The sequence below is a fragment of the Apis florea genome, unplaced genomic scaffold (genome assembly GCF_048593485.1).
Source record: "Apis florea isolate Af1SG1 unplaced genomic scaffold, ASM4859348v1 contig_3_pilon, whole genome shotgun sequence".
NCBI lineage: Eukaryota > Metazoa > Arthropoda > Insecta > Hymenoptera > Apidae > Apis > Apis florea.
The window spans coordinates 55,514-83,120 of NW_028256870.1; the positions used below are offsets into that span (position 1 = coordinate 55,514).

Below are 27,607 nucleotides of genomic sequence, written 5' to 3' on the forward strand. Positions count from 1 at the left end.
TGTCGACGTGCTGGAAACCACTGGCCGTCAGCTGTCAAGCTGGCATATAAACACTCCCGACTCTCGCGTCTCGTTCCTATTTCGTCAAATTAGCTCGTTCCTCGAATTTCTCGACACTGTTGTTCACTTTTTTCTCTTCTTATTTGTAATGTTCGATAGATAATTTCTTAGAAAATTATTTGTATATAAACTCTCGTATCTTGAATTTTATTGGCGTGACGCCTCGAGCGTTCGAAGCGGCAAAAAAAAATGTTGAAACTGTGTGCGCAGATGTCAAACTGTCATGGCAGCGAGGATAGATGAATAGCATGCGTTTCAATACGTTTACGTCGACGATCGATCCCCGATTCCCGTTAAGAGGAAACGACCTGGTTTCTGCTTAATTCGATCCGTTGTACCTCACACTTCCCCGATGCCACTTGACCACAGGCTGTATGTTTAACGAGTATTCTAATGGCCACACGTGTCGTTCTTCTCCGATAGCGTGCTCCTTTTTTTTCCACGTCCTACCGATATTTACAGAACACTCGTACGAACGCCGTTGGCCGCTCGTGAATGCTTATGTATTATTGTGTTTGTGTCTCTGGTGTCTATATAGCGTATACAAGTTCGCGCGGTACGGTCACGCGAAGAAAAAGGCAAAGAATTCCTGGAGACTTCTGCGAAGGAGACACACACGTCTCTCGAGCCAGAACCGGGTGAAAAGGAATCCTCGCGTCACTCACAAGGCGAGACGTTAATGCACCGGTACACGCGTGTTTTTTGACAGGCACGACCTTGACTTTCGAACACAAGACTTGTTTCTCACTCGTGGATTTCTCGCTGCACACTATTCTTCTCTTTCGAAATAGTGTCCTCTTGTATCGACACAGGTTTCAGGAATTGCCACTCATCATCTATCTTTATAGACTTCCTTCTCAATTATCGATGTGTAGCTGGTAGCCCGCTTGTCGCCGTTTTTCTAACCTCTAACTGAGAAATCACTCGTTCACGAAACACATAGAGGCAGAACACAGTATTAGAAAAAGACGCACTCTATTGGCAGAATTCCCGCCGTAATGGCCGGCTAGAAATGTCAATGGCGTGATGTTGTGATGTTTTTTCGATAATACGCGTCGATCTGAATTAACGAACGAGGACGAATCACCGTTTGTGTTCGTCCTGTACACAGATCAACGAGAAAGAAAATTTATGCACTATCAAGGAACTTTATTATTTCCCGATGTGCCAAACGGAAAATCGTCCTAGCGATTGAATCTCGTCCTTACACACCGTACCGAACGATAAACTAGAAAGCGGAACCTGCTCCGCGATGAAAAACCCTGGACAAGAGCTCCGACTACATCCAACACGTTCCAAGTCCAGCGGCAGACTGAATTCGTCCAGTGGCTGTCAGACCGCAGCACCGTCGATGCTGAGCGTGTCCCCCTCCAATTGTCGCGTCGACCCTTTCCACCACCCCCCCACTATTCACTGTCCGCGCAGCGGTCGCATTTACCTTCTCCTCTATCCCTTCCATCACCCTTCCCCTTGCAAAGAGACTCACAATCTATCGTTTTCTTTCTGATGCACTGGCAGACGTCGGTGCGCGTACGCACACGAGTCACCGATATGCCTGTGCGCACTCGTGCAGCGGGTGTCCTGCGTGTAATAGCGCGAGCATATCGACGTAGACGACTGTATATGAGACACGTACATAGACGAGCAATACACGCATGGTCTGGGCCAGCAGCCGGTTAAGCCAGTATATATCGGAATAGAACGCAAAAATCATCCGTGTGATAGTGCCAACGATGATATCCTCGCGACAGGACGGCACGCTGTTATCCTGGTAGGAGGGAAGCCGACGACAAGGACTCGACACGGTGACACGACGGCGCGGTTTCGTGTCGCAGTCAGGAAGCGTTCAATTAATCGCGCGTGATCGCTCGAACTTAATTAATAAAGACTCGAGAGCAGGTGAATTTCGAGAGGGTTATGTAGGTATTTTAAGTATCGGATTATGAGCGGTCACAGTAAAAGAAACCGAATATCGGAAAACGTTTATTTTTTTATCATACGTTATCCCCATACCCATTTTTAGCCGTTTCATGAACGAGAAATTTATTCCGGAGAGTCATAAAATTTTCACCAACGATGAAGCACACGCGCGCGCGCACATACACGGTCACGGTGTCGTGGCGCGGAAAGTAATTACCTTTCGCCGGCAGTGCGGAAGGCAAAACTCCGGAATTTCGAGTGTCGAAATCTCCGAAAGAAAGAAAGAGGACTACATGTATCCGGCAAAGAGGGAGAAATGAACGTGCGAGCGAGCAAGCATCGAGCGCGCACGCACGCGTGCGTGCGTGCAGTTACGTATATTCACTCGCGCGAATTATTCTCGTCGACGGTGCTCCAGCCGGTTCCATTAATTCGAGTGTGCTACTCTACCCTGTAGAGGGTGAAATTACCCTTGAAATTATAACAGGTTGATACTTCAACTGCACTGGCATCGACCGTCAGGTCGCACGGCACGATCGATAATACTTTGTCGATGCGATATGGGTATCATACACATACGCGAGCCCGCCGTTTAGAGAATAGTTTTCAATTAAGCACACCAGGAATAGTAACGATAAAAGAAGCTCGTCGAATCGTTCTACTGAGAGCAGTCTCGGAATCGGATAATCGCCATTGTCAATTAAGCTTCGCCAAAGCGACTACTGATCGCGCTCGATGCAAGGACTGAACGCGCATGCGCCACGTTCGATTTTCGTATCGTATCGTAATATTCATCGAATGTCATATTCATCACGATTCTTCTTTGAATACACTGGTGTACAATTTCTTCGATCAATCTAAATCTAGTCTCAAAGGATTCTTTCTGGAGAAAGGCTCATCGTCAAAGCTATTTTATATCACGAATAAGCATGCAAGTATCAACACAACGACATCAGCACGATACACGTTGCACAGACGGTTACGCATACACGACTTCTTTCCACGGCACTACCAGACGTTGCTAACCCCCACTACCGCGCCGTAGTCTAACACCAAGAGGCCAAAGTCTCACAGACGAATTCTCACACCCGCGCACAGTTGGAGTGAGCAAGAGTAAGAGCAAGAGGAAGAGAGAAAGAAGATAGGAGGTAGAGATATGGATAGACAGATACAGACGGAGAGAGACGAGGAACGAGACACTGTGCAGGCAGACAGAGATAGGAAATAGGCAAGAAGAGACAGTCTCGCAAGAGCTGTTCGGGTATACGGGTTCTCGTTCGCGACGTCGTCGTCGGTAGTATAGACGCGCCTTAAGGAACTTCGACGCCTGACCTTACCTCGGCCAAGGTCGTGCCACGACGAACCGTCTGCCGTCTCTAATGTCGTTTTGACTGACTGGGATCCGTGTTTTGACGAGCGGCGGACCGTGCGTGTGCTCGGTCATCGGGTGGACGTAACGTCACCGGAGAAAGGCAAGCACACACGTGACATAGGGAGTCTGTGGTGCAGTTTTATTTCCACCGAAGCCAACACACGGCCCATTTCGCCGACCGAGACCAAACTTTTCCATTAGGCGACGCGACTAACGCTCCCATGGTTCTTCTTAACGACCCCCGTCTCTTATATTAAATTCCGGTTTTCGAGGTAAAAGTATTTCGATACTTGTGCGTTGCTTCGAGACGAGGATCCGACGAAAAGCATCATCCGTACAAGCATCTAAGACGTAACACAATTACGTAATTAACTTTTCCAGCTTTCGACCATAACTTTTCAGATAGCAACCAAGGGTTCCTCTTCGAGGTTCGAGCGTGATGCTATACCTGTACATGCACTTTATAACGATCCAGGCAAACTTTTCTCTCCGTTTGTTTCGCGCCGCTGTAACTGTTCCGCGCGGCTAAACGCGAGCCGGGGCCGGAATAGCTCGAACATTTTCGTGGCACGGTTAAACTTTCCCTTTTGCCGCCTCTCGTCTGTTTACCGAGAGGCAGAGTCGCGATCAAAACAACCGCGAGCCTCAGACGATGATTCGTGCATAGCGTATACCACCACGTAGTCTCTCTATCTTTTGTTCCCCATATCAGACTGCGTGTACATACCATATCAAACCGCGTGTAGCGATAGCGCACAGTCTCATCGGCATAGATGCACCAACGACGTCGCCTGTGACGACCGCGACGGTGACGATGGCGGCGATGGCTTTATCGCTCGCGAGTGAACCGAACGCGTGTCTGGCCTGTGCGTGTGGACGCGGCTTAATACACGGTGAGAAAAAGTGAGAAAGAGACAGACACCGTGGAAGGAGAAAAAGGCCGAGTGCGAGTAAGAGAGATCGGTGTGGTGTGAGGGAGAGAGAAGCGGCGTACAGACAGAGAAGGAGAGTCGCACGAGACAGTTGCGCGCGCGAGCATACGTCTGTGTGCGAAGTTGGCCGCGTCTGTGTACGCGCCGTCTAGACAGGAGGTTGTTGGGGCCGAACGAGGGTCGGCGGAGAGAGGCGAAAGACGACGTTTGCTGGGCTGGAGGGATTCGTACGGAGAGAAGGTGGGGTGGATACGGGTACGAGCAAAAGCATGGGAAGGAAGGGGGGTGGCAGGGAAGGCAGCAAAACGAGATAGTGGGGAGGGTATGATAACCGGCTATCATATCTCAGGGTCGCTGCTACGAGTCCTCCGGTTTCTCCCCTTCCTTCTCTTCGACGATCCTTCCTCTTCTTCTCCTCCTTCGCCCCGTCTGCCCTCTGTGTATCCTCACCTTCTTCGCCGGTCCTGTTCCTCGTCGAGACACTGCACCGACCGGTGCAGAGCAACCTCCACCTCCGCCGACAGCTTCTGCTTGTTCTTCTTCCTCCTCTTCGCTTTTCGTCTTTTAACCCTCTCTCTCCCTGCCTCTTTATTCCACACTCTCCTTCGTCCACCATTTCGTCTCGTTCCTCTTCCTTCACTCGTTTTACTTTTTCTTCGAGTTCTCTCCATCCACCTCCCCCACCCTATACCACCACGTTCGCCCTTCCCTCACCCTCTTCCCCTTACAAATCGACTTCGCCGCGACGTGGCCCAGACGGAACGCGATAACTCTGTCCGTGTGCTCCCTCCCCCTCCCCTTCTCCTCTTTCTCTCTCTCTCTTTCTTTTTTTCCACCCTTGCCCTTTTCTTCTCTTTCGATTACACTCGCCCCCTTTTATTTGCCCTCCGCGAGAGACATCGCGCTGCCTTATCGCGGGGATGGGGTTGTGCCGGCTGCGCCGTAGGTACTTCCAATCACGCTCCCTGGAACCGGTATATACGTGTCGTTTTTGAGGGTATCGCGGGCTACGAGACTTTCAAGACGATTGTCGAGGCACGCTCGATAGCACCGTGACTGTTCATGAAAATGTCGCGCGATACTTTTGTTACGGAAGATCGCGTTCACATAATCGCCTTTCCAGAATTCGTTCGCCAAAGAATGTTAGGAGATGTTTTTCAGAAACGTTTAAGAAAATTCTATGCGTATATAGAATTGGATGGTTTAGGTATTAAGAGAGAGAGAAATAGTAAGTAATGTAATGAAATGAACAATAATGATACTCTAATTTTAAATGGTTTTAATAATATCTGAGAGAAGTAAAAAAAAAATTCGTCCCTGAGAAGATTGAAAGTAGTGGAGAATCGTTTTTTGTTTTAATAAAAATTGAGAGACAATTTGTCAAACAAGTTAAGCTATCAAGCTCGTCAAAAATTTTTCTTTTCTGCTGCCTACACGCTTTGTTGTGTTTCGACTTTTATTATTCGGAATACCTGAAAATGATATCATTTGCGTGGGTGGATATTCGAATCTAATAGTAGATATCAACAACAAGCAATTTGTCACTGAAGGATTTAATAAATCTAAGTCTAAGCGAGACTATATAATGTTCTCTTTAATGAACTTGATATCTCAAGATAATTTATTCGTATAATGATATTTGATATTCAAAATTTTGAGTTCTAAATTAAATCGAAGTTCAATTTAATCGATTTTCGAGATATTCAGGCAAAAAGTTTCGCCTATACGTATGCATTTGCATGCATACAAAAATATATAGAATATATAAAATAAAATATTAATTATTTAATACTAATATTTAATAGGCAATACAAATACATATTTCACTTCTTTAATTAATAAATAATATAAAATAATAATTACTAGAAGTAGATAATTCAAAAAATATCGTGATATGTTAATAAACGAAAATAAAATCGTCGAACAACACATCCGTTATAAGAAACTAATTCGATTTCAACAAATTCCTTATCGTTCAAGTTAAAACATATCTCAAAAGTTAATCTCTCCTCAATAAAATTCGAGAATCGACTAACGAAAATCCATCAACGATCGTCTCGATCGCACGGTGGGATCATCGATTACATCCCCGCCACGTTCCTTCTTGAAAAGTCTCGATCGAGTAGCGCACAGGTATCGTACACCAGTTTGATCGATGTCACCAGCAAACGTACACGCAGGAGCAAAGTGAAACGTGAACTCGAAAACGTGACTCTCTCCTGTCAGGAGCAGCGTCGATTGCCACGAGGTAGCCGCCAGCCATCCTGATCGTGTCCTGGACCGGCTACACGCAGGGATATCGACACTCGTTTCGCCCTTATTTTATTTTATTTTTTATTCTCTCTCTCTCTCACTCCCCTGTCCACCTCGATCGGGTGTCGTCTGCCAGCTTCAGCACACCCTGGGGACCAATATCGGCCCATGTCCATTTCGCGCAGCAGATTATTTCGAATGTCGTTAGGAGAGGAGTAAAAAGAGAAAGGGTGAAAAATAAAGAGGAGAGAGTGGCCGTGGAACCGAACGCGTATCGAAAACCACGCGTAGGTCAGGTATTTTCGTGGATCCTGGATTAGTATTCATGCGATATTCTTCCTTCTTTTTCACCTTCGATCGTCCTCTATGGCAGACTATCGATTTCAAAAATTCGTGAAATGTGGTTGTTCTTTTTTTCGCATTCGCCGCCACCTCTTTTGGTCTTTTGGAGCAACGATTTGTCGTGAGAAGTCCATAAGATTTTTTTCATACGAGTCAATGTGAAATAATCATCGTATAGTACAGAAAATTATTCTATTCTTCTATTAAAGAATATAAAGAAATAAGAATTTAGAAAGATTCTTTTCCAAAAAGGAAATTTTCTTCGCAGAACAATTCGATTTTGATAGAAAGAAAATGGAAAAAGAAATATAACATATTTTCGACAAAGAAATATAAAATACTCTTCAGTTTATTATAGAATTTTAATTAATTAATTATTAACCTGCCTGAGATGAAAAAAGTTAAAAATAGTTGATCCAGAGAGAGAGAGAGAGAGAGAGAGAGAGAGAGAGAGAGAGAGAGAGAGAGAGAGAGAGAGAGTTGCCTGGAATCCTCCGCACGAAATCTCGTAAAATCTTTTATAAGCTCGTGGGCCCGGTGTAACGACTTTGGCAAAGGTGGCGAATATTCCGGCAGAGAGGACGTTTATGCGCCGATATCTACGCTGTAAATTTTAATCCGATGGGCGTCTGCGCCCCCCGTGCCCCTCGGTCTCCCCGCTTGGTTGACCGACCGGTCGGTTTTGATAAAACCGGTATCGCGGCGAGGATTTTCGAGATTAGAGGAACCCACGATAATTCGCGCGCATTGTAACGCCCAAAGACCGCGGATATTATCGATCGACAACGATAAGAAGCAACGAACCGACGAAAGTGGCGATGATAAGGTCGTGAATGTATGCACGCGATCGAGGAAATAAGAACGATCAGAAATTTTTCCACTTTCGATGAAGGGTATAGAAAGATCGCTGTCTGTGAAATACGATGGTGATAAATAAGGATTATCAAAAGGAAGTTGAAGGGATGAGGGAGACAGTATAATTCGGAAGATTTTGGAACTTTCTTTTTATTAATTATAGTTGTGCATTGGTAATGTTTTAAATTTTAATTGAGATATGTTGAAATATTTAATTGTTTTTTTTTTATAATAATTATAGTTATGCAAGTGAATTGATAATCGTTGCAGATTACGTTTCAAGATCGAAATTGAAGATACTGAAAGTAAAATTTATGCAAATATGACTGATGAAGACAGTATGCAAATATGATTTGAGAATTTATTATGAATATCATTGCCAATAAAATATTTACAATAAAATATTCCTGATTGTACAAAGTCTCTTTAATAATTAATCAATTTTAATGTTCAATAACGATATAGTGAAACGATCATTAATCTTTTTTATTCTTCTCAGAAAAATGAAAAACAGTTTTTTTTTCTATCTCTATATATATGTATGCGAAAAAGAAAGGCATTAAGATATCTAAAATTTCTTATGGATTTATTTATCTTGGCAAATGGAATTTGTAAAAAGTAAAAAAGAAAAAAATCTTCTCATTAATAAAATTTATCAATTTTTTTCTACTTTTATTTATTAAATCTGTACGAATTCTACATGTTATCGCGAATATTTCAAAATATTGCATTTATAAATTTTTCATCGTAATTTCTTATTTTAATATATAGAGAAGGAAATTCAATTTATATATCATAGAGAAGGAAATTCAATTCTCTTGGTAATATTTTAGCAAAAATGACCATTAATCGTGTGTTAAACTACTATACCCGATCGTACAAGTACTCTATATGCAATTTTACTATTCCGAATAATTAGAACTCGTATTTGGAAGCTAAATCAAATATCAAATTTTGATGGCAAACATCAGGAATCGAAGAAATGATTAATGAGAAGAGAATTCACTGGATATTTAGTTCAGTTTCAGAATACCTGGTTCTCAATGGTCCGAATTTCAATTATTTTCACCAATTTACTTGGATGATTAATTTCATAAAAAATTCAGAAATATTAAATATTACGCTACAATGATCATTGAAATTCGTTTTAAAACACGTAATCGCAACTGTTTTGATCAAACATCAGCTTATTAGAATATTATTACGAAAATTGAGTCAAAAGTGTTTTGTAATTTTAGATTATATTGACAATTTATGCGATCATTATTTCATTCTTTAAAGTTTAAACCACTTATATCATCGTCTCCCACGATTTATCATAACACCCTTTCAGAACTGTGACCTATTACGATATCAAACACACATTTGTCTATCAATGTAATTCTAAACATTCTTGCACGTCTCATTTTTGTCTGCTCTCGTTTGCCTTGAGTTGCTCAATAATCCTCGACACTGATAAAATACTCGTATACTCGACACGAGAACAAATCTTTCGTGTTTGACTTGAAAGCAACCTTCGATTTCTCTATCAAATCTAACACGAATCTCGGTAATCAAATAAAAGGAAAAATAATATTTTATCGTTTCATTTTTAGGCCTTGCATCACTGCGTAATATGAATTATCAACACTGAACAGGTGATTATTTTATATAAATGATTCAGAATGGTCAAAATAATTTGATAATTATCATGATAATCGAGGAAATCATTAGTAATTCTCTTAATCATATAGATATAAACATATATGTCTATATACAGATAATGATAAACAATAAATTTTATTGTATATTAAAATTGTATATTAAATTATAATAGAATGGAGAAATTATTAATACAATAAGAATAAAATTCATAATCAAGGAAAGAGTCGCTGAACTCTGATATATACATGTATTAAAATAATATAAATTTTTGCGAAATTATTATTAATACAATGACAATCAAAAGACATTGAACCCCGATATATAAAATTGTAATTTTCAGGTCATGAAATAACAATTAATACCACGAGAATGAGAATGACAATAAAAATTCAACATAAATAAAAAAATCATATTAATATTACTATTAATATAATGCGCTTGAAAGAATAATACGACTCAACTTTCTCTTCTGCTTGCCATCATTTATTAAAATCCAAAATCGATCAAAAATCTTAGTTTATCGTTGTTAACTCCATTGCTATTAACACCGACAGCACACCCGGAAAGATAATAGCAACTCCACCGCATTAAAACGAAACGGTTCCCTTCTTTTCCCGCTTGTTAAACCGTTTATCGACCTGCACAACGTCGCGACTTTCACTTTCGAACCGTAAGACAATTCACCCCTTTGACGAGTATCGATTAACAGTGCACACCGGTGTCGTCGACCCTTACAATTTCCAACATACCAGCCATTAATATACGATATCTATTTTATCATTCCTGTTCTTCGTTTGGCCGAGTTTCGCGTGGAATAATCGTCTCTGAAAAATTGATCACCGCCCGCGAATTAACTCGATTTAAACCCACGTCCTCTCTTTTACATATGTACATATGTATATGTCTCTCTCTCTCTCTCTCTCTCTCTTTCTTTCTCTCTCTCTTTCTGTCTCACTCCCTTTTGCCCTAGCTCTTTGCAGCTTTATTTTAATTCGAAGCGCGGATATGCGCGCGTGCAGGCACCGACGACGCCGGGCATAAATTAAACGGCGTTTTTCGTTTCGCTCCGCTGACAAATATCGACGCGCGCAAATAAATTCCATAATTTATTCCCGACTGACTGATGAACACGGACCGTTCCATAAATACAGAAGAGAGAGAAAACGAGAGAGAGAAAGAGAGAGAGGACTCTTGAGCGTGAACGAACGAGCACGCACAATGTCTGGAAATGGAGGATTCGGTGATTTCGAGTTTTTTGATTGCTCGATTTTCAGGATTTATTCGCGGATTGTTTTCCTCCTGTTCGATTATCCTGTGTGAATCTTATACCGTTAATGGGTTCCATTCGATTAACGAATTGGAAGTGAAAGGTTTCGAGGGTGTATAAAATTTGCTTCTTCTTATTTTAGTTTTGTTTGACCTAAGATTCGTTTCATTCTCTAAATATTATAATATATTCATTAAAGATATTTTCGCGTATTGTGAACATTCTAGTAATATTCTGTAATATGCGTTTAGTTAACATTTTAAGTTTCATTTTTCTTCATCATCACAAATAATAAATCTAATTAGTTCTTTTATCTATCGAAGGAAACAAAGATGTAACGATAAACACGTTCTATCTGTTGATAGAACGAACATGAATATAATCTCTGCGAAAATTTCGGAAACTTGATGCATCTTGATTATTCTCTGTCTTCAGCTGGTGGTACGCGTCGTTTATCGACACGTATAATTTTAATCACGTTGATGATTCAGTCGATATCATAACCTCGTGTGTGAATCTAGACAACACGATCGAACACGTGAAAACGGCAGATGCTATTCGTCTGCGTGGGTCCATCCACGTACACGGGATTCTTATCTTAATCCATACTCTGATTACGATACGTTGGTCAAAAAAATGAGCTCGAGTCTATCATGCAGTTCTATTGAAATACTGCTACTGTGTTTTGTCGAATGAATCGATAATCGATAAGGAGTCATATTATCATATATCAGTTACTTAAATATAAAATAAAAGAAACGAACACTAATTTCTCAAGAATTCTTAAGAATTCTCAAAATTTATAGTTTCAGAATAATGTTGATTAATATTTATTAAAAACGCGAGAAAACTTTAATTCGATATTTATTAATTTACTCAAAATTCGTTAAAATGAAATAAATTGATTAATTTTTGTTTTAAAATATAAAATTTGTTAAAAAAAGTACAATGTGCGAAACATAATGCAGCATTGATCAATTTATTTCTTTTCGATTGCAATTTCACGAGAAATAAGATATAACATTTCTCGAGAAATTCTCGATAAAGAATTCTCGAGAAGAAATGCTAATCTTAGGATAATTATCGTATGACGTTTATCTTGGTATAGTTCTTGAATTTTTCTGCTTCGTTTTAATAGCAACGAGTTTTAATCAACTATAAGTCACTGTTATAGTATATTACTAGAACATTTTTAGTAGCACTTCACTCTTTTATGATCCTTGAATCACGACAAAAGGCTTTTTAATTCTGGTTATATATTTCTAGCTATACATGCTCGTATCCAATGTCAATGAGAATTTTTCATATAGTAATAAAAATAATTTAATTGAAACTATATCTCCATACACAATAGAAAATTATAGATACGAAAATATATAGCAAATGACTGACAATCTTAATAAAGATATGGTAAAATTAGAAAAGTGAATATGTATGGATGTTAATATAATTAATAAATGTAATCGAGTGCAGAAATTAATTATCTTCTCTTTTTATTATTGAATCGTAACATTGAACATTTAAGAATAATTTTAAACCTTGCCCACTTATTACTGAATGATTTGAGCAACGAATATTAAATTTCCACATTCTAGTGATAACATTGAACAAAGTCAAGAAACTTATCTTCATTGGAATTTTAAGGAAAGCTTGTTACAAGATTCGATTTTGTAATTTTGATAATTTAGTCTTCGTATTTTCTTATTTCATTTTCTTCTTCACACAATTTTTTTTTCACGAAATGCAATATTATACGCATATTTAATTACTAAAATTTCACATAATTATATAACATATATAAAATATAAGAGATATAAGATATTAAGATAGATAATATTTAATTAAAATATTTAACTAAAAATTAAAAGACTGATATAAAAATATAAAATTTGTAAAAATAATTACATGTAAAATATAACATGAATCTCGAGATAGAATTTAATATATATATGTATCTTCGCTGACTATGTATAGTGAAAGGCGTATGATTATTCGTCTCACAACATCCATAAGAAACATGCAACATGCAAATAAGAATTGAATATACGTTTCATCTTACGAATAAATGCATAAGGTGTAAGGTGCTAATGGGACCAAGAAACAGTTCCACAGGAACGAACAGAATGGATACAAAAGTTTATGTACGTCTGGTGGTCTGGAACGTCACACGTTCGACTAAATATTTTGAAAACATTGTAAGAAAACATACTACTTATAGAGAGTCTCTTAATCCGTGAATGAAAATAAATAGTGACTGAAAAATTCATCGCGCTCATGTATGGAACAATTTATAATTTAATCATTCAGTGACGACTTAAATACATATATTGCATCAACCCTTGTTTGGTCTACATGTAATTTATGCAAATAAACAAGCTTCCAATAATAATAACATTAATATCGGTATTGATAATGAAGTAATTAATCCAGCAATAAGAAATGCAATTAGAAATGATGATGGTACAGAAGGAATATTATTGCGCCCTGTTTACAGGAAATTGTGTAATGTAGAGAATTGAAAAAATATTAGAAAGAAAGAAATTAAAAATTCTTAACTTATCTATAACTTGACAAATTTTATAAGACTATAATTCCATTCCTTTCATTGCGATTTTTTTTACAAATAGATTTATATTAATTCGAATTATTTGCAACTCGAATTTAAAGAAGCTTGATCTCTACGAATCGAAATCTAGATTTGATTGAATTTTGTCGATAAGCCATTTAAAAGAATCGAACCAATCGAAGATTCTCGGTCATCATTTCTTCACCTTTTAAACATATAAATGTGAAGAATTTGTAGCAAAAATAATCGAGTTCGTAAGCAGATTTATAAAACATCATCGAGTAAAAACGAACGATAGATATTGATAATTAATTAAAACCACTGACAGATTTCGATAGAGATTTACAAATATTCCTGATTAGAGAATGTTTCCGGGATTGTGCAAAGTTCATCGTTATCGCGATTTCGCAAACTCTGGATTTTCTAGACCTTACGATAGTTGGAAATTTATAATTCTGCTAGTAAAAAAAAAATAAACAATTTTATCTCCGTGTTATTAATGATACCATATAAGACATCCAATTGTCAATTTTTCTTATACATAAGAATAGAAATATATATATATTTATATGCTATATATAGAATAAAATTGGGTTTAGATTTTGAAATTTGAGTTAAGTCAAATTTTAATTATATCTAGTGTACAGAGCAAATTTGGCTGGGCTAAGTTTGATTTGAGTTAGTACTAACCTAAGTTTAAATTGAACCTAGCGTTTTAGTGTAAACTAAACGTGGGTAAGTTGGATTTCGACTGTTTCCAGGTCTTCAGGTTTGGAAAGACAAACATATGGAACGTAGAAGACTAGATAAGCAAAAGTTATGGTGTACGAAATACATGAATGGCAAAAATTGGCTCCTCATTCTGAAATTTTGACAGTAATAATTCGAATAAAGAAAATAATATATAAACACTAATGTAATAATGTAATATTGTTATATATATTATATTATATATTTTATTACATAAATTTATAATAAAATTTGTATTATCTTTTGTATTATTATTTAAAATAAACAATTTGAAAATATTTTATTTCTGTTTTTTATTTCAAACAAAAGCTACTCATTATCCGATCCTATATTATAATTCCTTTAGGCACGTCCTTTATTCTTATCTTTATTTCCAATGTCCAAATTATATAAATTTATAATAAAATTTGTAATATCTTTTGTATTGTATTATTATTCAAAATAAACAATTTGAAAATATTTTATTTCTGTTTTTTATTTCAAACAAAAGCTACTCATTATTCGATCCTATATTATAATTCCTTTAGGCACGTCCTTTATTCTTATCTTTATTTCCAATGCCCAAATTTTATAAATTTATAATAAAATTTGTAATATCTTTTGTATTGTATTATTATTCAAAATAAACAATTTGAAAATATTTTATTTGTGTTTTTTATTTCAAAACAAAAACTACCCATTATCCTATATCACAATTCTTTTACGCATATTCTTAACTTTATTCCAATGTCTTAAACACCCACTAAAATCTATTCGATTCGTCACTGATAAATCACCAAAGTTCACATACCAATATAGAAACTGGATTGATACGTAATAAGATATTGTCACGACTCTTTTATTTTTACCTGTCTATGGTGATAGAGATCAAATATTCAGTAGACGATTTCGAACAAGTTTCACGACTTTTTTTATCGCAGTGTAGAAAACATTTTCATCCTACGTCGTTGTGTGAGAATTCGATAAATCTCTCGTTAAAAGCAAACAAAAAAAAAAAAAAAGAAGACGTAATTCCCGGAATTGAAATAATTATTCATGGCCCCCGCGTATCACGAATTATCGCAATGGATCGTCATCGCGTGGCATTTTACGTCACGAAATTGTATTGCGAAACGATCCTCGATCAAGGAATTACTGTTACTCTTATTTCTTAACGCTTCGACAAACTTCGAAAGGAATTTCTTTGCGATTAACGGTAGAATCGAGCGACTGAACTTTGCCGGATAATAGAATATTAATGTAAATGTAGTCTGTCTCCGAGTATAATAATATAGTCAGAATATTTTTCAAAATAATGCGAAATAATTTTTGCATTATTTATAATTGGGATTATTTTTGAATTGAAATATATTTATATGGTAAATAAAATATAAAAAAAAAATTATTATTAATACTGTATTTATATTGATGCCAATATTCTTTAGAATTTAATTTCATTATAAAATATTGTTTTATCATTGTAAATTGAAATTAAGTATAGAAAACAAGATTCATCCTGTCTTCTCTTACTCAAACAAAGAGTATTTACATATTCATGTTATAAAGAGGATATGCATTTAAATATATTATATATAGATAATTAGAATTAAAGGATAATAATATTTTAAAAAATAATCAGATCTCGTCTGAATAAAAGTCGATATTGTAATAATTTTGTAAAAAATATCTGATGATACTAATCATTTCGACTATTCTATTGTTATATAAAAAATAATATCATTTTTCATAATTATAAACTATATTATAGAAATAACAAATTTTATTAACATCTCAGATCTTGTGTTAATATTATTACAAAAATTAATCAACTAAAATTTTAATCATCCTCTTAATCCTTCATATTTTCAGATATTTACTTTCTAATTCTATATTTTTCAAAAATTAAGGATTCATTTCTTTCAGAATTGTCCTATTTTTCTTATATTTCGCAATTTTATCAATTCACCATATTTCACCATTTACTTTCTATATTCTCCCACACGTCAAGAGTTTCCAGAACATCTTTCTGCGTCCTCCGAGACGTTTCAAATACACTTTCTAAAACGAGTTTTATTCCTTTCGAACCATTAACAATGTGATTTTATCCCGATATTTTTCGTTCTATTTTATCGAATCTTTCAATAATGACGTACAATATTGTTCAGTCGATTTCGAGAAATAGTATGTTAATTAATTGTGAATTAATGACTATGAACATTTACTATCTTCTTATAGGCAGAATACAAATTTAAATTATTCATCTAAAAGCTTTAAAAATTCTCATCTCTCGCTAAACGACTTTAAAATTCTTTGTATCCGTATAAAAGAACGAAATATCATGTTATATTTATACACACTTTTTCTATTTTCTTACTTTACAATTGTTCTAGCACAAATTTAAATTATAACTTAATAAATAAGCCTCAATCGATATTTCTGCACACCAACTTTTACACTTTTATTTCAGCCTCGAAGAATCTTTCAAATTGTTAACATCATATAGATGAAAATAAGAATATAGAAAAAAAAAAACAAAAGAAAATCTCAGTCTGAATAAAGCCTGAAATATGGACGAATGCAATTATTAGAAAGAAAAAAAAAATATATAATCCCACTTTTACCAGATCTTAATAACTCGTACGCAAAATAAACGTCACATCTTTGCCCCCGCGCTCCAATTCTTCTTTGCGATCGAGCGAAATTACGATCCCAATCCCTGTCTCTCGAAACGGAAAAAGGGACCACGATCGTCGGGGACACGCGTCGATCAGATATCCCGTGTAGTATTTCACTGTCGATCGATCAGAAGCCGCCTAGACCGCCGTTTCGCAACCTATCTCTCGAACGCGTTTCGTCGGGACCGGTATTCCTGGAGGACAGGTGTCCGTCGAGATCGTGGCACGGATTACGCGGTCGACCAGGCGCGGGTGCGCGCGGAATTTCGCGGCCTGGATGCGATATCGATCGATCGAACGCGCCAAGGAGGGAGGGGTGGGTGGACGGGGGATGAATCTCGAAAAGGGCGAGCTTATCGAGGTGGCGAATGATTTTTGATCGAGGGAAGGTTTTGCGATGATTTTTTGAGATGAAAGAGGATGAAAGATTCTTGTGTTTGTGAAGTGTGGGGATTGATGGAAGAAGCGAGGAAGTGATGAATTATATAGAAGTTATTTTATGAAATATAGGTTGAAATATAGCGGAGTTTAATATTCTGCAAAGATCTTTTTTCGGAAGGGTGGAAATATCCTCGGGTTGCTCGTGTTTCTAAGCGGAAAAGTAATAAAGTGGAAGGAGTTGCGTGAATTGTAGAGGCTGTCGAGATGATTTAGGGTGTCTGAAACGAAGATGGAATGGAAATATGCTTGATTGATAGATATCGAGGAAATTAGTTGTTAGATCAGAGTGTTTATGAGATGGAAAAAGAGCATTGAATAGAAATTATCGAGATATACATATTTCTCCTATTGTATATAATTATATATATATATATATATGATACTTTAATTACAAAAATTCAATACATTCAAAACTATATTCAATATTCAATCCAAGAATGTTGAATCAATCCAATCAGTAAATTTAAAAAAAAAAAATCCACGCGAAATCAACGTATAATCGCAATAAATGCATCATCCTGCTCTTTATCGTCATCTAAGACCATGAACCGTACAGCCACGTACAGGACACGTGTGCATAGGCGATGTGCACGTTACGCGCACATGTACGGGATCAGACGATGCTCGTGCCATTACGAAACACCTCGCATTCGATCGACACCTCGTAATTTATTAACGAGATGACCCGTCGATAGTCGAGAAAGGATTAAGCGTTCGTAGCGAACAGTAGCCGTCGGGCTTGCCAAAGTCCATTAAGCGGATCGGCGAACAGCTGGGCGGCTTCTTTGTTTCTCGGTCGGGCCAGCCTCGATAACTAGTCATCGAGTCATCGCCCGTAATAAATTCGATTTTAAATAAAAAAGAAGGAAAGGAAGAAGAAGAAGAAGAGGAGGAGGAGAGAAAAGGAACGGATAGGGATACGCGCGTTTCCATCAGAGTTTCTGCTCTCTGAAATTCTGTCCGTGTAATAACATGATCCGGACCAGCTTCTCTTTTTCTCGATTTTTTTTTTTTTTTTAAATAAATTTCTTCTGTATTCTTCGTTCTCGTTCGCGATATGTGCGCCACATGTGTGGTAACAATGAGAGATAAGCAATGTTCAAACTTCGTTCACGGTTTCCATTGTTTTAAGTTTTGTATTAAGAATAACGAGATGAATTATTCGTGTTACACGAAGTTTTATTGTTGAAATTGAGAGAAAAAATGATCGAAGAGATTCTTTTTTTTTAAGTATTACGAATTCCTTCACGTGATACACGTGGTGTGTCATCGGTTAAACTGGATAAGCAGAACGTGACGTACATAGTCACTGTCAGTTTCAAATGGAGCATTCAAGCGTTGCAGTGGAAAAATCTCTGCTTGTTCTTGTTCTTTGAGAACAATTCTTTTATTCAAATTCGAATTCTATAATCTTCAATAACACAAACGTTTCGATGTTTTTCATCTCTCTTCAATTTAAAGAAAAATAAAATCAATCAATCTCTATATTTTTCTCTTCGTTCCCTAAAAAACTGAAAAGAAAAGGACATTTAGTTAGAAACTGCGAAAAATAAAATAAAATGAAATAAAATATCCATACACTCTCTCTTCCAACCACGATCGCGATTAACTTTCACGAGCCTTCGAAAGGAGAAGTACCACGCATAATAGAGGCGCAAAGAGGGAGGTTCCAGGAGTAGCGAGAGATGGTACAGAGAAGACTTTAACCGACTGCAGACTGCGGCAACTGGACAAGACTGGTCATCCTCTCTCCTCTTTCTTTCCTCCTCCTCCTCCTCCTCCTCCTCCTCCTCCCTCTCTTCTTAGGATGCTCCTCCAGTGCCGTTGCCACGGCTGCTGCCTCGTCTTCTTCTCCTGCCGATGCGTTCTCCAGGGTGACCGACCTCGGCGTCGCGCCAGCCAGGCTACGAGAAGCGGATCGTAGTATCTGCCGGTTTTTGCGGGGCTGGCGCGGCCATGCCAGCCGAGTCGAATTGTTGATACTCGCTCGCCGTAAGCCGGATTAAAAACCGACAGGGATTACGCCGGCGCAAATTTATTCGAAGCGCGGCCAGGAATAAATGGGAGGCATCCTTCGTCCGGGTGCACCGCGCGCGGATTTTATTCCTCCTCTCTTTTATTTCGCTTCACTTTTGATTTTCCTCCTCTCTTCCTCCTCCCCTCTTTTTTAAGTTCGGTTCGATTTGTTTTGTATTTTTCCCCATTTTTGTTTTTTTTTTTTGCAGAGGGAGAGGAATTTTTATTTGGCGATTGAGGTGAACGGGTTTCGAGTCGAATAATTGGAAGCTTTAAGGTCGATTTTTAGATTTGTTAGAAAATAGAATTAGAGCAAGCAATGATACGAAGAAATTTTAAGGAAGAAGATAGGAAATATCGATGGAGTAATGATTAAGAGGATTATAGGGGGTTGTCGAAAGAAATTTTTGTTTGACGTTTTGTGTAACGAAGAGAGTACGAAGAACATTATTAATGATCTTAAGTTTAAGTCTAATCAATCGTTGTATTGCAAGTATGTGTATAAGGGTGTAATAATTGGAGATTTAAAAGAAGAGATATTTAATAACCGCTTGTCTTATAATATTAATTTTACATTCGCGGAGTTAATTACAACTTTAATTTAGTTTGGAGGTCTCTAACTTTAGTCATCGGACTGGGAATTATTCAATACAAATTATGTACAACGTTTTATATTTTATAACTCGATACTGCGCAGAAAATAGGTAATGTTTCTTAATTACAAATTTTATAGAAGAATTTGAAATCGATAAAAAAAAAATCACAAGTAATCTCGAAGAATTGTGAAATTAAAAGGTGAATAAAATTATCCTAATATTTTCCTTGTGTCTCTATTAAGAATTAATATCTCGCATTAATACCGATCACTCGTAAGAACGATTTAATTTCTTTTTTCACGCGAATAGAAACACATATCCCTTGCAAAAATTATTTCTCTAAATCTATTTCGAGATAAGCGTGTTCGCGAAATTTCAAATATGATTTACAAGTCGCTTCGCCATGTGACGTTAGAGGTTGGCTCGCATTCGCCGCAAAATCCCCCGATTTTTCACCTTATACCAAGGAATGCATTAATATGTAAATTAAAACCGATTACGTTGTACTGGTTCCAACGGCAGTATTTCATCGACAAAAGCCTGGCAATATTTTATATATCGCTTAGTTCCGTATTTTTTTCCATTCCATATGGAATGTAACATCGTGTGTGTCGCGCCAACTTAACACCTAGAACAGTAACGAGCGTAAATGGGAATTAATCATACTTTTTCTCGAGGAATGCCGTTCCATTCTTCTTTTTTTTTTTCCCTTTCGTTTAGCCAAGAAACTACGTTTAGTGTCGCCTAAGCCAATATACATACCTAGACTGTCGTTTAAATATTTGTCTTGCAAATGATTATCTTACGAGTGGAAAGTTTCCTATCTAAATTTCTTTTAAATATGCGTACATTTCTTTTTAATTCCTTTAATTTTTTCAATTAGGATAAATATTTTGTCCAAAAAATTGGATAAAAGTTCATAAGATTCTTGAATCAAGAAAAAAAAATTGATTAGAAAAATGTATTTGTAATTTTATTTCATGTAGTGATATTCAACTGTTCACTGTTAAAAGAATATTCATAGCGTGACACGAAAGAAAATAAAAATAATATCTTTTAATGATCAAAACGAGTATCATTCTCTCAAAAATTTTACATTGTATGTAAAAATACGGATCTTTTTAATTTTTCTTTTGATATAAATGTAAATAAAGTAAAAGAAAAAGGATTTATAAAATTATTTCAATAATTAGGATGCAAAGCGTTATTTCATTAAAATTTATAAGTGTCGATCTCGAACAGTTGAAAAAAAACTTTTAATCATAAAAGATAACAACGACTGCCATCTAAATTTTCCATAACGACATGGAAGATTTTGAACTAATCCTGATATTCTTTTCGTCCATCCCGTTATTTTTTCTTCAGGTAGCTACTAGCTTCTTATAACGTCATCCTACCTGACATTCTAAATTCGGTAGCACTTTAAACGTCATTCTCCAAAGCCTAAGTAGTCGACTTATGGCGGAGAATAACAAGATTTCGTTGTATAGAAAACTATAAGAACGCTTTTTTTCTGTTATAAGAATCATTATAAATTCAATCTTTTTTTTTTTTTCTTTCACACAGTCCTCGATTCCACAATCGAATTCCAGTAGCACTCCAAGGTATTGCTTTTTTCTTTTTTTTTTTTGCTTAGGTCTAACTTAAGATTTAACGAATCAGAAAAATATTGTATCATTGTGTCATTCATGATAATTAATGCAGATTTTTTATTTATATGTTTTATTAGGACCTTTTGTAAATATTATCTGCTAAGATCTTCTAAAATCGAAATCTGTAAAAATTAGTATTATTAACTGAAAATATTAATTAAGAAATCCAAAATAAAAAAAGTATATCATTTATCAAAAAATATAAGATATCCTAATTTTATCTCTTTAATTTTACTGAAAAAACATATAATACAAATGATAATACAATCATAAAATAGACGCATATCATTGCATTTAAAAAAATCTATAATATTGCAAATTTGCTTTTCCTTTAAAGTATTTCTCACAACCATTATCAAATAGATTCTAAAAAATTTTCAATTTTTTATCTTTCTCTACAATTTTTCTAAAATATTTCTACCAAAACTTTCTAAAATTACTTTAAGAGAATTATAAACATCTAATCGACTTTACTACTCGAAATATTTAAACTTTCTGCTAACATTCCATTCTCTCTCTCTCTCTCTCTCTCTCTCTCTCTCTCTCTCTCTCTCTCTCTCTCTTTCTCTGGAGTAGAAAATTCGTCTTCTCCCTTCAAAATGATCTCGCAATCCCTACGTCGTGTAATATTTTTACGAAAAAAATATCAGGCAAAAGGAATATCTCTACCTTTGAATAGATCTGCTCACCCTATCGAAACGACAAAAGCCCAGCCGATTCCAAGAAACGATCGCAAGAATCCGCGAGGAGGGCGTTCGACGTCGATCCAAATGACCGAGACTAATAAAAGGAACTAATAAAAGGAAATAAGAGGAACGCGGTGGCGTCTGGCCACCGTCTGGGCCTCGATCTTCGCCACGGGACAGAGCGCGACAGAGCGTGGCCAGAAAGGGAGTAAAAGAGAAAAGGTGAGCCCAAGAGTCACCGACTGAGTCATTAGGCATAATAAGCGAGAAGTCGCATAGCCGAGCGCGTGTACTCGAGACTTTGATTCACTCGGCGTCTTTCGCTTCGACCCCCTCCAACCCCCTTGGCCTTCTGCCCTTCTTTCAACGTCGTCCGACCCCCGCCGCGGTCTCCTCACTCGAGACTTTTAGTCACGATGACTAGCCACAGAGATTACAAGTGGATAAGTGAGACATTAAATCGGCCCACGATTTCCTGTACCACGGCTGACCGAGCCGAAACATGGTCGATCGCGTCGAACGATAAGATGCTTAGAAAATTTATGATGGTGATGGTGGTAATGGCCGTCGATGAGTAATTTTGAGTAGGATGGACATTGTATTGAGAATTATTGAAATTAACGAATTAACACTGAATTATTATTATCCATACGAACATTATAACGTTACTGATCTAATTTCTCATTTTTCCCAAGGGTAAACCTATCCCTACCGATCATACGATCCCTATAAAAAAGACTTATAACCGCCAACTATAATATCCAGAAACGAAACGGTCGATCGATGCCAATTAAAACCTAGCAAATCGGAGATGGACGAAGCGCGTATCTAACAAAACGACAGCTCAGCTTCCGGTAGAACAGGGGATCCCCTGAAGAGAGCGCGAGGACAATGAACCCCTTAGTAGTCGCGCACCCGAGTTGGCCGGGGGGGATAATGGGTAAACAATAAACGGAGGGAGAAAACGCAAGGTGGAACGAGGTAGAAAAGGTGATGTGTGGCGTTAACGAGCTAGAAAACTAGCGGAAATTTACGCTCCGGCAGATCACGGTCGCCTCCTTCCGAACGATATAATAATAACTATAATAATGTTATCGGGGCCGATCTCCGGTTAAAGACGTTCCCCGATGGGGGCACGCGTGTTAACTTCATCGGTGCATGTGGTACGAGGTGCAAAAGCGCGATCTGACGCGCTTCGCCGAGCGTGCGTTGAGCGGTGGCTCGCGTAATCACAGTGCCCCGCGTTAACCACCGGGCCCCGGCCGGCCGTTCTTTATTATGCAACGCCGTTGAAGGGGATCGCACAGGGGCCGAAAGTGAAAAATCGTCGATCATAATCGGGGAACAGGAGCAATCTCGTGGAGGAAACGGGATCACGTCGATATCTCCTCTTGAGAGTGATCGAGAGTGAAACCTTTGGAAATGGGTATACACGTGGTGTTGTTGCATGGAACGTGCAATTTACCACGATGCTTGGATCGGTGTTTAGGTTTTTCTTTTTATTGCTGGATCACGTGCGACTTATCTTTACTAGTAGATTTATTAGAAACGTTCCATTTCTTCGAATTAATCTTTTTCTTCTTTGAAATATCATGCGGTTGGGTGGATTATACAGTTTGATATTAGAGAAATTATATTCCGCAATTTTGATTTTATAATTATAAATCTTCTGTCGTAAGTTCAGTTTCCTTCGTTTTAAAATAATTGATAAAAAATTGTATAATTAAAATATGGTATTGAGTCGAGGGTAATGTTCGTTAAAATATAATCAAGGATACTTTGACAATTGGATATATTCAGTAGTCATTGTTTCATCAATGTTGTTCAAATATGTTGTTCTATGGAGTAAATTTGTTTGCCACAGTTGGACTTCCACTTTCTAATTACTGCTAACACAATAAAATCAATTCTATAGTGGTCAATTTGTTGTTTAAGTCACAGCCTGCGTCCATTTCCTTTCATCTGAATTTGAAAAGTGGACCTTAATCCATTTTCTTCTGTTTCTGTTTCTTGGAAAGTTTCTCAACACATCATCCCAAAGGAAAAATACAGTTCCATGTCTGCGAACTGTCGATCTTTCCATCGCGATTCCGCATGAAATCTTTATTTTTTTCACATGTATCCATGTATATCCATGTATAGACAGTAAGAGAGATTTAACGCGAGTCGTAAAGGTTCAGAATGACGCCAAACGGCAACAGGTTTCGAGTATCGGTACGTCTTCGGGGGGAAAGGATCTTGGGCGTTCAATTTAGGCTGAGACTTTTTGAAACGAGTCCTGAAACACGATTAATAAAATCAGAGTTAAAGTCGAAACAAAATGATTTGATTGAAAATTGTTTATTTTGATATATCTAACGTACAACGTATTTAAAATATTAAAATTATTAAAAATTACCCGTTATTTTCTTAAATTTATCATTTCCTAATTTTTCTTTTCGAAATGGTTTATACTTTTCGTATTCTTTTGTATCATGTGAACGAAATGAAAAATGAAACAACGATGAAACGACTCGTCAAACATTAAACATCAATCGTGTCGCACCATTGTCTGGTGACGATTAACCTATCAACATCTCGCGTAACATATCGTTCAAAAGCATTTAATCACGTGTTTGATAGATCAAATATTTATTTCTAAATCGTCCATCCATATTGATGAAATAAAATCGTTTTACCTCATTAATAAAAACAATAATATACAAAAAGTGGCATTTTTCAAGGAATCACATCTTTATTATTTCTACACTATATAATTAAAATCATATAATAAATACAATACCCTTTTTAATTTCTGTATATACGTTGCACATTATTCTTTCTTCGTTCTCTACGATCAAAATAACGAAATAATTTCAACAATTTATTATTTCATCGCTTTTTCATATATCTATAGCACATCGTCCAATCCTTATTTTTCGCCCCATTTTCAAAAAACAATTTCCAAATCCAGATAATTTAATTCGACGATTAAAAAAAAGGTCATCAACAAAAATCACCTCGACCCCCTATCGCGATAATACACGCGGGAAACACGCTCATTGTCCAAGAAAGAAGGCAAGGATGACGAGAAGGAGGCTCGAACGTCCTCGTCTAGAGAGACGGGGACACGACGAGTACCTGAAGCCTCTCATCTAACCTAGCAGGAAGAGGGGGGAGGGGGACGTCAATCAATGCCTTTTCAGGGAATTGCGTAATCGTCTAGACCGGCCGACTTCTTTATCGCTCTTATCGGGCAGCCAAGGTTGATTCATAGTCGACGACGTCGATGACGGGGAGAAGAAGGTATTATTACCCAGCAGCGAAGGTAATTATCGAGGCAGCCACGTTCCCTATCAACCAACCGGCCATCGTCGTCGTGCTTTTCCTGCTTCACCCTTATCCGCCACTCCATTTCTCTCCCTCTTTTCTCATTTTTCTTCTCCTTTTCTTTCTTTCTTCTTCTTCTTCTTTCTTTTTTTTTTTTTTTTTTGATTTCACAACGATTTTCCTTTTCTTCTTCCAATCGGAAAGAACAATTTGTCACGCTCTAATTTTAGTACATTTCTCTTCTTCTCTCCTCCTCATTTCTTTTCTATTTGTTTCACAGTCACGCTCTATTTTTGGTATATTCAAATTTTATATAGATTCGGTTTCGCGCGAGACAGCCTAGATTATTTTCCCTTCTTCTCTTCTCTTGTTATCCAGGAGGATGCGTGTGTATATCCGGCTCAAAGGGAAACAGCGATATCGCGTAACACAAGGGAAATCACGGCCAGCTTTTCACGAATGTATGGAATTTTTCATCTTTGCGAGAGAACACCACCGACTAGCTTCTCTCTCGAAACGAGCAACCGACAAGTGAATGTTAGGCTTAACGATGGCGGACGTTAAGATTTTTATAAATGCGCGAGACTACGTGTGGAGGCTGCAGATTGCTGCCTAGACTTTTTTTTGATCCCGTATGGGATAATATAATTCTTCTTTTTTTTTTTTTCCTTTTTTTTGAGAAAGGATTTTGTCGAGTTACGCGAGATTAATTTGGGAAAAGAATTGGGATGAGTTATGGGAGGTTACTTTGACAAAGTGATGTATGAAGGTTAGTAACTGGTCAGTGGCTTGATATTTTGGTAGTAATAATTTAACAGAAGCTAATTTAATACAGGGTATTGCATCTGAATTGAAAAGTATTTTAAGTAAAAATTAAATGGCTATTGTATAATTTAATATAAGAGGTATTTCCTTAGAAAATTCGAACGTCAAATTAGATCTGGTTGCAGTTGTTATTTTAAACCCAATGGTTACTATTAGCTTCTAGTTTGATTTCTCTTCAGATAATAACATCTTGAATTATATCTTATGTATTATTAAAACTTCTTGTTACGAAAAATTGAAATTACATACCACCCTTGAGTCTAATTTTCAAAAATCTTTGCGAAAAATTAACACAAATCTAATCTAATTTCCTTGAAAAATTGTCGTAAAAGAACTCTTCTCTTGCATTCCATACCTCACGTCCAACATAATCCAATGCGAATCTCGATGCAATATCGATTCCTGCTTCCAAATCTAGTCAATTAAAAGGAAATATCCTCTTCAAGGATCTATGCAAAAAATACGCCATTCTCCCCTCAAAATCACGGAGGGAGTCATCGTCCAGTGGCGACAGGTCGTCCTACGAGGCTTCAGCCTCGTATGCAAATGTGTCTCTCGTCCCGTCCATCTTGTTTGCGGTTCGTGTCTACTCGAAAAGGCCATTGTGGGGACACCAACCGCGGAGGAGGTCGAGGTTAAGACCCGGTTACGCCTTGTTGCGGGTCGCGGCCTCGTCAGGGACTGGGTCGAGGTTGTCTGGGTCCTCTTATAAAAACCAAGATACATGTGTATTTACACTGTCCGCCGTGCGAGAAAGCTTTCATGAAAATCGTATCTGTGAATTTTTCGACCGGTTCAACCCCACTCATCGACTGAATGAAAGGACAGGAGACGACCCTCCAGAGATCGAACCAGTTTCCGAACGGAGGCACGCGTTCTTATGGCGGGCAAAATATCAACGAGACATCCTTTGCATATCCTCGATGAAACCTTTGCATCTTTGTACTTCGATTGACTTATGCTTAAAGGATGCAATGAAAAAGATTATAAATGAAGGATTAGGTGAATACCTATGACTTAACATCTAATCGAGTGTTTTTGTTTTGTAACTGAAATTGTTTCATTTGAGACATAAATGGACATAAAGGCTAAAAGCGATGATCTAACAATACTAAACTATTTATACCAAAATTTAATAGTTTAAGAAATATAAAAAATATTTAATAACCACTTGAAAAAATAACATTTACGATATATAAATATAAATATATATATATATATATATATATATATATATATATATATATATATATTCAATTATTATTTATCGAGAATCACAAGATGCATAAAATGGGGTATTAAAAAATATCTGGTGCTATTTAAACAAATAAAACTATGATCGATAAGTTTTTTATAAATGCACCTAGGAAAAAATTAAGGGCAAGAGTATGTAGTGCATTCAACTTTAATTCTAACCTTTTTTTAATATCTTAAAAAATGAACAAGATATTCAAGAAAAAAGGATAA

The 27,607-nt window shown here is 37.0% G+C and overlaps 1 protein-coding gene and 2 long non-coding RNA genes across 3 annotated transcripts in view; 1 reads left to right on the top strand and 2 right to left on the bottom strand.

Moving 5' to 3' along the window:
• The window catches only part of LOC100869791 (uncharacterized), a 158,154-nt gene that overhangs the window by 46,085 nt on the left and 84,462 nt on the right, over window positions 1–27,607 (bottom strand). The window lies entirely within an intron of this gene.
• On the top strand, window positions 3,957–14,239 carry LOC105736062 (uncharacterized). The gene is made up of 2 exons (XR_015295091.1): window positions 3,957–4,245; window positions 13,973–14,239. It is a non-coding gene; the product is annotated as an uncharacterized LOC105736062 (long non-coding RNA).
• On the bottom strand, window positions 17,390–18,794 carry LOC147656081 (uncharacterized). The gene is made up of 2 exons (XR_015295092.1): window positions 18,636–18,794; window positions 17,390–18,567 (listed from the first exon to the last, which is right to left on the bottom strand). It is a non-coding gene; the product is annotated as an uncharacterized LOC147656081 (long non-coding RNA).